This window comes from Sparus aurata, chromosome 9 (genome assembly GCF_900880675.1).
Source record: "Sparus aurata chromosome 9, fSpaAur1.1, whole genome shotgun sequence".
NCBI classification, from domain to species: Eukaryota; Metazoa; Chordata; class Actinopteri; order Spariformes; family Sparidae; genus Sparus; species Sparus aurata.
In genome coordinates, this window is record NC_044195.1 from 23,315,385 (window position 1) to 23,322,370 (window position 6,986).

The 6,986-nt window shown below is 40.9% G+C and overlaps 1 protein-coding gene across 1 annotated transcript in view; it reads right to left on the reverse strand.

The window, feature by feature from the left end:
- The window catches only part of map2 (microtubule-associated protein 2), a 104,064-nt gene extending 97,297 nt beyond the window's left edge, over positions 1-6,767 (reverse strand). The window contains exons 1-2 of the mRNA XM_030428755.1: positions 6,468-6,767; positions 6,098-6,185 (exon numbers count right to left, since the gene is read on the reverse strand). The gene's annotated coding sequence lies outside the window, so the exon portion shown is untranslated. The remainder of the gene's footprint in view (positions 1-6,097; positions 6,186-6,467) is intronic.
- Positions 6,768-6,986: the final 219 nt, after the last annotated feature.

Sequence of the window (6,986 nt, forward strand, 5' to 3'; positions counted from 1 at the left end):
CAAACTTTGTATTGTAAGTAAAGATTTTATAGAATATCTCTAGATGCAAAATTTTCATGTTCTGAAGCAAAACATATGCCCTGAAATTTGCATGACACATGGAAAGGATTGCAGATTATTGCAGAACTGGTATATTAGATTTACATGTTCAGTGGAGCAACTGAGGGCATTTTTTGGAGGAAGCATCATCTTTGGGAACTTAAATTTAAAGCCTTTACCTACAGAAAAATTAAGTCTTCAAGATACTAAAAATTAAAATCCATCCTGAACTCAGCGCTGTCAGTAAGACAGATAGAGTACGGGTGTTCGGATGGACTCTTGTGGGTTTCACTGATCTCAGCCTCCCCAAACTAAAGGTCAGGTAGCTTGATCCAAAGTGTCCCTCGGGGCAAAAAAAAAAAAGAAAAATCAGAGTTGAAGAACAGAGGCCCAACGTGACAGTTAAAAAATGGGAATATCACTGTTGCAGGTAGAAATCTGTCAGTGGACAAAGTGGATATCCTTTAGCTGCAGGTCAGCCGAGGTCAGCCTCTCCTGAAGCACGGCCAAGAATGGAAATGACTTAAGCTTTAACTTGGCCCGCTCCCTGACAGGACTGTCAAGTGCACAACAACTGAGGTCAGCGTTCTGCAGTCCATAAGCATTTTAATGCTTAGCTAGGGTTACGACTTACACTCTTTCTTTTCTTTAATGATGGAGCAATCAGCGAGCCTTCCATTTTGTGGATGTTAGATGGTTGTAAAGGCACTAAACTCTGATTGTCACAGTTAAAACATGGAATTTGACGGTGGAGATATTCAGTTGGGGAAACTTTGAGAAGCACTCAAAAGTCTATGGCCTTTCCACAAATTGAAGTATGGCAACTAAAGCTCAACTGATTTGTTTTGGTCAGGGCCGATGCCAATTATTAGGAAACTAGGAGATAACTAATATTTGCATCGAACATACAGTACATTTGCAGTAAAATAATTTAGAATTACTAGTTTGCAGTCAGAGCAAGAGGAGGAGAGGAAGAAGAAGAAGAAGACTATTGTCATGTTCATGATAGGTCTGCAATTTGCAAAACCCAAGTGTCCAAGTAGAGGGAAAAAGTATGGGTTATTTAATTGGTATCAAGTATTTCCATTTTCTGCTACTTTACACATCCACGTCGCCACATTTTAGAGGCAAACTAGTGCTTTTTACTTCACTGCATATATTTCATAACTTCAGTTACTACTTATTTAGCAGATTAAGATTGTTTAGTGTTGATTATTTTAATTGTTAAATGCACAAAGAGAACACAATCTGATAATCGAATCCATCCCTATTAGCAATCCATGAGACAGATGGGCATGACATTTTTTTCTTGAACCCATCATATTGGACCTGGGTATCTACGACAGAGTAAAACAGATCAAATCTTTCCCGACATTTAGTCCTTTATGAACCATCCAATTTGTGAAAATACAACATAGTACACAGACCTCACTTTCCATCTCTCTAAGTAAACACGAATGCGTGGAGATGGGGGATTTTCCCTCATGGGTTGCCATACTTTTTTTAACACTGGTTGTCTGAAATAGTTGAAATATATTAAGCAAATACAGGCTACATAAGATATAGTGTTAAGATATAAGTGAGTAAAAATTCCGGTGTGGTCATCATCGCTTGTGTCTTGTGAACTATACTTGACTCAGCATTTAATAATGAAAATGATAGCTAGTTGCATCCCTCGCTGAGCGTTAGTGGAAGTATAGGATTGTCTTCTAACTGCTTCATAGGCATACTGACCATCAAGCTAATCTCCTACAAAACCTGGATTACTTTCGCCTCGGCAGAGAGAAAGAAAGATTGGCAGTGGGCTGGCTGACATGCCCGTTAAGTGTGTTGGTGCTGCCGCTGCCAAAGCTACCGCCGAGTGTCTCTCTTCTTTCATAAAGAGCCTCTTCCTCATTCTCTGTCTCTCACACACACACGCAGCATTACGTCAATCGTGACAAGTGAGAACTGTTGTTTGTGTGTGTGTTTGTGCCCAGCTGACTAAGTATCTTTGTACGAATCAGGATAAGATCAGCTCACTGACACACAAGGCTTATGTAAAGCTGACCTACAGTACCTGGCACCACGCAAGTGTGAATCGGCCTGCTGCAGTGCTACCTAAACTGGCACCCCTGCCGGAACTGTTCACGCTGAAAGCCCTGTAATGAAGACAATGAAAGCAAGCAACTTACTGAATGTTTTCACTTCCTATACATGAAATGTTGTTGTCGTACTTCACAGCTTGATTTTACCAACCTAGACCCATCCCCCGGAACAGATGTTGGCACTGTATGTTTATGCAAACCACAGATATGTAAAAACATAAACTTATCTTTAATTTTGTTTAATATGATGCAACAACGCTGTGCTTATGATCTGATTGGATTAAGGCACAAAAACTACTTGGTTAGGGTTAAGAACAGATCATGTTTTAACTCTTTTAACCTGTTTTGGTCACTACAAACTCTGCTGAAAATGTCCAGAGAGAGGGCTCCAGACTAACATTTTACAATGGTCACACTAGTGCGCCTCACTTTTTAATTTAGGTGCACCAGCACATATTTTAGGTGCACCTACAAGCACAAGCTAACTCAAAACTAAACATAAACTGTGAGGTCTACTTAAAAATATCCAGTGGTTTTACAAATGTGAGAAGACTGACTGAGTGTGCGGATGCTTTTTCTGTTCTAGTTTGATGTTTTATAGCTAAGGCCATTAAACTAGTTTTGATACCAGGTGAGCAGTGTTGTTTTTCCCCTATTTCTGAATATTACACTTACAAATGTTTAAACGTAGTCTTGAACCATAGTCACTAGCTCAGAAGCCTTGTAGCCTGTACTGCAACTTCACCACCACCCCTGGCCCTCCTGAGCGAGTCAGGATTATAAACAAGCAATATGAGCACTTTTTGTCAAACTGTCAATATAATACGTAGGCCTGTAATACACACAGACATAAATGTATCATTGGTTTGCAAAAATAATAGCCTGCAACACTTTATCCTGACGACTGGGCTGGATTTTACACATACAGTACATCTAACTGTTATGAAAGGGATGCAGTGACATGGCAAAAAACAGCATCAGTGTGCAACACAAGTCCACTTAGGTAAGCAACACATGTAGTGAGACAACAAATCCCCAGTTTAACCTAATGATCCAAACAGTCTTATCAGGAGCTGAAAACATGGTGAGGTTAATTTCACATTTATTGTTGATTTCCACAATTATGACTGACATTGCAGCACCTTCTTTTTATTTAAACTGTCTTACAATCCAACCCATAAATTCCCTGAAGACTTTTAAAAGCAACTAAAGTAAACTTGTTTTAAATACCAAATGTTCCTATTTCACATTGATATATTTTGTCTGAGGTGGATATCTAGAAACTGTCTGTGCCCTTATCTCTGTCTGCCTTTTTCTAACTCTGCTCCAGTGGGAGTGAGCCAGTCTCCCCTGCAGGTGGTCTTAAATGCTGCCACCAGACTCCTGACTGGCAGTACACTTAATCCTCAGTGATAGACTCCGTTCACTGGTCATCAGTCAAATAAACAATCAGTTTTCAAGCTGTTTTAACAGCACTGCCTTTTAGGATGGTTCTCCTGATTATATTCCACTTTCAGGTTCTCTCACTCTTCTTTCCAATTACTGTTACCAGTTGCCTCTTGCCAGTGACAACCCAGGGGAGAGTTTCAGTATTGAGACTGCTGTTTTGTTTTGTTTTTTGGTTATTCTAAGTGTTCTGTGCTGGATCATAATGTGGGCTTGATTCTTGGCTTAATTATCCTATTTAAACCAAAACCCCCCGGCTATGTTAGACACTCACCTTGTTCTTAATTTATTCAAAGAAAAACTACATATACTGAAGTCATTTGCAAGTCCCAAGTAATTTGTCTAGGGCGAATCATAGTCACAAAAGAGAAGCAATAGTAGAAGCAGAAGCAGAGGAAGAAGAAGAAGAAGAAGAAGAAGAAGAAGAAGAAGACGACTAGAGAGCGAGAAACGTTGTAGCTGGTGTGGCTTTTTTCTACAGTTTCCCAGGAAGACAACACAATTCTAATCTGAAAAACGTCTTCCAGAAGGGTTCAGAGTCGGGGGAAAAGTCTGTTTTAGCACAACAAATGTAGCCAGAGCTGAGGAATAATACATCATCTATCTTTGTTCACTACATCTCAGCCTTTCTCACCCTCAGGTGTGCATAAACTACAGGATATGAACTTCTTTTTAAAATAAATAAATGTGAAATTATCTGTATCGGCAATGAGAAACATATAATTATCATTATTGGCTGAAAAAATATCCTTACAGTGCATCCCTTAATCGAGACATTGTAGGCCAATTTATCTAACCTGTTTGAAATGTATGACAATAGAATGAAACTGAATCATTATTACTGACATTCAATGAAAACATTTTATCACACAAAAAACAAACAACTTTATCAGAACTTATTTAATTCTTCTTTTCTTCTCAATTAATATGATTGTATCCCCATAAGTGAAATATTGACAGTTGCAAGTCATTAAAACCAGTAGCTTGAGTTGACTTGAGTCCAAGTCACAATGACTCAAGTCTGCATCTCTTTGTACTGCATCTGCATTCATCCACACCCTTATTGCACAAGTCAAGTTCATTTGGCATTGCTACAACAGTGGGAGCAATGAAAAGCCATGAAAAATACTCTCTCTTTAGCACTCACCTGATTCCTCGCTCTGATATCTGACTGACACCAGGCCTCCACCTGTATTGACCATACAGGTGATTCATTAGCTCGGGTACAGACCCCAATGCATCACCTTGACATCTGCACTTTCAGACGATGTCTCTGCATATGTTAAATACTTAAATATGTGAATATTCACTTATCTTCCATCAAATGAGCTCTTTCAATCAGCTTGTAACGAGTAACGAGAAAACAGGCATGTCATTCTAAAGACTAGGCAGCACATCTGATCTCAGAGGTCCACTTCCCCTCTTAGCCTTTACCCAAACACAAACACCATCGGTCAACTCAGCCCGCCTGCCTCTGTCACTTAGACTTCGACAAATCTATATCAAGTGTTCAGCAGTAAAACGGCATACAAACACAATCGCACACAATCAAACAACAGCTATTAAAAACTGTAGACCACAGGGAAATTATGCAAGAGGGTGAAGCAGAAGACACAGTACATTTCCATGTTGGTGTGTGGCAAATCTCCAGAATGTTTGCATAACCTCTGTCCTTCCATACACTTAGAAGGCCAGAGAATCATGTCAGTTTACAGCTGAATCCCATCCTGAGCTTAAACGATTACAGAAGCCACCAACCAAACCTATAGGGGGAATGGTAGAAAACCGATTGACTACCAGCCTGGTCTTCCAGGAGTGTGAACCCGATCACTCCGAGCTGCTGCCTCATCTCGAATGCATCAGGCATTTAAATGTATCTGCACGCACTGCCGGAGTGTCGGCACGACAGAGAGGAAATCAATAGCCAGCTCCTGTATGTAAATGAGACTGGACTGAGGCTGACAATTGTTTAAGACATCTACCATGTTAAGGCTCGCTTTGTAATATCCAGTCAGTTTGAGGTGTAACAGCCCAGACTGCTATAGCTGCATCTGCAGATGAAGCAACGGGTTCAATGAGAGAACTCAGATCTACAGCTTTTGCACATGATTTTTAAATGGAATCAAATCAGCTGTAAATTGGCGAAGAAGAAGACAAACGTGCACATATTGGGCTTTAATTTGAGTGATCAATCAGCAAAAAGGGCCAGCCAATATGACTCAGCACCTGAATTTGCACCCCTCTCTCTCTCTCTCCCTCTCCCTGGAGGCAGCTTAGCACACATCATAAACCACTATTTCATTTCTATAGGGGCGTTTTCTCAATGATTTTCTCACAGTGACCTCATCTTATAGCTTTCTATAATGCCTTATAGGATTCACACTACAGCACTGCCACCGCAGCAAGCCGGGTTCCCCCGCAGTGACCGCAATAGGTAGGAGCATTACAATGCAGACACTATCCTATTCCAACAACACAAGCATTTAATGGGAACCGATTATATCCAATCAATCGATGAGCCTTACCTATCTCCGGGACGTGCTTCCTTGATCTGTTGCTCAGCCGTGATTTCATGTCAGACTTAAATTCCGCAGCACTGCTCACCTAACCTGGCTGGAGACAAGAGATGAGACAGCACAGACTCATGAGAAGCCAGACCCAGATCTCCTGGAGACGAACAATGCGTCCTTTCTCCATCCACACTGAGAGGGGCACCTCATCTTTTCAGCCTCAGTGCCTGCTCAAATGCTCATTCGCTGTCGGGGTGGAAACACTCCCCTCCGACCCGCCGGTAACACCAAGCTTTTGTCGAGTCACTGCCATTCACACACACATTCGCTTGTACTTGTTAGAGAAATGAAAATAAGTCTTTTTTTTCTTTTCTTTTTTTTTTACCTGTTCGGTGCAGTGTCTCTCAGTGCAACTCCCGGTCTGCCGGACACACAGGCTCCGCAGCCCGGATTTACCGTAATGACGAGACTAGTCACGCGACACCGATGCGTTGCCACAGTGCTCTCGCAATTACGGTGGTGCGCTCCGCACATTACATTGATTTGAATATGGAGAGAATTAAATGTCATCCCTCATGAATGTCTTCAGTCCCGTAATGGTTATGTCACCCTGATTTTAGCGTGTTGGTCTGTCATCTATTGCGTGTCTGTCCATCTTGAGTCACTCATCTGTTTCTCTTCTTAAGGTTTCTTCCATGTTTTCCATCAGAGGAGTTTATTCCTTGTCAACACCTGTTAGCAACCGCCATTTTTAAGACACAAGCACATTATTTTCAAATTGTGGGACATTTAGAGAAGTATTTTATGTGGTAAAAACAAAACGTGTAAATATCTTAAGCCTGTGGTAACGATATACTTTATGTCAGGTATTTAATCAAAAAACAATGGAGAAAAAACTCACGAA